Source organism: Penaeus vannamei, chromosome 39 (assembly GCF_042767895.1).
Source record: "Penaeus vannamei isolate JL-2024 chromosome 39, ASM4276789v1, whole genome shotgun sequence".
Taxonomy (NCBI): Eukaryota; Metazoa; Arthropoda; class Malacostraca; order Decapoda; family Penaeidae; genus Penaeus; species Penaeus vannamei.
This window is the reverse complement of record NC_091587.1, coordinates 8,059,044-8,061,543: the sequence shown is the minus strand read 5'-3', so window position 1 is coordinate 8,061,543 and position 2,500 is coordinate 8,059,044. Positions and strand designations below refer to the sequence as shown.

The 2,500-nt window shown below is 42.8% G+C and overlaps 1 protein-coding gene across 1 annotated transcript in view; it reads left to right on the top strand.

The window, feature by feature from the left end:
* LOC113823877 (sphingomyelin phosphodiesterase) overlaps nucleotides 1–2,500 on the top strand; it is a gene marked incomplete in the record, with an annotated part of 14,103 nt that overhangs the window by 387 nt on the left and 11,216 nt on the right.

Sequence of the window (2,500 nt, the reverse complement as noted above, 5' to 3'; positions counted from 1 at the left end):
TTCTTCTTCATTCTTCTTCTCTTTAATCAGGGTTGTGCAGTGGAGGTGACACTGGAAAGTAGTAGTAATGAAAATGGAAAAATATATTTGATAAAGGGATGTAGATGTGAGAAGAGAGGAAAATTATATTGAAAATGATAAATAGGAATTTGATGTCCATTTTTTCAATAATGGTAATAAAGATAAAGATAAAGATAAAGCCGAATTCCTGTTAAGAAAAATCGCTTTAAAGAAAGAATCAGAAAGCCCTTTTCAATATAATCACAAGAAAGACCGAAAGGAAGAAAGAAAGAAAAAGCGAATTTCCTGTCAAACATTTTGCAAGAAAGAATAAGAAGAAAGAGGATCGGAATCCCTTCTGTCGCGCCTCTTTTGTTTCCCGCCGCCGCCACAAAAATTTCGCAATAAAGAATAAAAAATAAAGAGGATCGGAATCCCTTCTGTCGCGCCTCTTTGGTTTCCCGCCGCCGCCACAAAAATTTCGCAATAAAGAATAAAGAGGATCGGAATCCCTTCGATTTCCCGGGCGAAGGACTGAAGAACCTCCTGTCGCGCCTCCTTTGTTTCCCGCCGCCGCCACAAATATTTCGCAATAAAGAATAAAGAGGATCGGAATCCCTTCGATTTCCCGGGCGAAGGACTGAAGAACCTCCTGTCGCGCCTCCTTTGTTTCCCGCCGCCGCCACAAATATTTCGCAATAAAGAATAAAGAGGATCGGAATCCCTTCGATTTCCCGGGCGAAGGACTGAAGAACCTCCTGTCGCGCCTCCTTTGTTTCCCGCCGCCGCCACTTCGCGCGAAAAAAGAGGGGTCCCTTCGATTTCCACAAGGCTGGCCTCCGAGGCTGCGTTTCCCGCGGGTATTTAGAAGGAGTAATGGGGGCCAGTGCGGGCGGTTTTTGGGTGCGTGTGGGGACCAGGGGCTTGCGGGTGGAGGGCCCCGTGGTGTGTGTGGGTACCGAGGTGGTGCGGGTTGTTAGGGAGGTGTGTGCGGGCGGTTTTTGGGTGCGTGTGTGTGCGTTTGGGAGGGAGGTGTGTATGTGTGCGTTTGGGACAGAGGTGTGTGCGTGTGTTTTTAGGGGCGAGGTGTGTGTGTGTGTGTGTGTGTTTGGGACAGAGGTGTGTGTGTGTGTGTTTGGGAGGGAGGTGTGTGAGAGTATCAGTGTGTTTGTGTGTGTGTGTTTAGGAGGGAGGTGTGTATGTGTATGTATGTTTGGGATGGAGGTGTTTGTGTGTGTGTTTTTCGAGGGAGGTGTGTGTTTGTGTGTGTGTATGTGCGAGCGCGTGTGTGTATAGGTGTCGTTGTTCCGAAGGAGGCGACGACGGGGCAAACTGAGGCTACGCGGTGGAACATCCGGGACTTGACATTTCCCCGTCTTCCTTTTTTCTCTCTTTTTTGAAGTCGTTTTTAGATTGCAGTTTTAAGGAATTACTGTTTTTTCTGGTCTTTATATCTAACCGTTCTATAGGATAATAGTCTTTCCAAGTCCCAAATCTGACAGCCAGTAAATCCTAAATCTTAAATTTCGTATCCTAAAATCTATTTATCCTAAGTATTAATGCCTATAAAATTCTAAATATCAATTATAATTGTTAAATCAATAAATCCTAATGATCATAGACAATAAAACCCACATTTTGGATTCCCTCTCTTCCCTAAATCAAAAGTCCCCCAAAGTTTTTAAGAATTAGACCTAAATTTAGCCCTTAAAACGACCTGAATTCTCACTCCAATATTATAGAGTGGCCTTTAGTAAGAAAAAAATGGAAAAAAAAGGAAAGGGGGGAGGAGGTACTCTTCCCCCCTTTCCTTTTTTTATCAATTTTGCAAGTTGAAAGAAAATGCAACTCCCCCCCCCCTTCCTATTTTATACTCGGCAGCCTTATATAATTCCCTATGTAATGCCAGTCGTGAAGTCAAGGTGAACCCGCAACGTAACGCGAATCATGATGTCAAGGGAATCATGACAGTGACGTCTGTTTGACATGTGCAGGTTACAGACCTCGTTATGGATTCTGTGTCATGTAGTCGAGTCGAGCCGGGTTGGTATTCGACCTGTGAGCCTTGGCCGGTTGTTTTTCTTATTTGAGGTGTGTTTTTTTGGATCATTTTGTTTCTTATTTTGCTTTGATTGTTAGTTGTTTTTTTCTGCGGGTATGATTGTTTAAATGATTTTTCTTCTTACTCTTTTTTTCTGTTTTCTTTTGTCTCTCCTTGTTCCGTTTTCTCTTTTTTCTTGTTACCCCCATTTTCTTTGTTTTGCTTAGAACTCCATTTTCTTTTTTTTCCATATTACACAATTTTTTCTCTCGTGTTACGATTTTCCTTTTTACCTTTATAGTATTTTTTCCATAGATCTTCGTTATTCATCTTCTAGTCGTCGTATATTTTCCCTTCGCCCTTTAATCTTCAGTCATAGCCTTGAAATGCTTGAACTCAACCTCCTTACCAGATCCACGGGAGGACTGAAGTATTTCGAAAGTGGTTTCCTAACCTAGG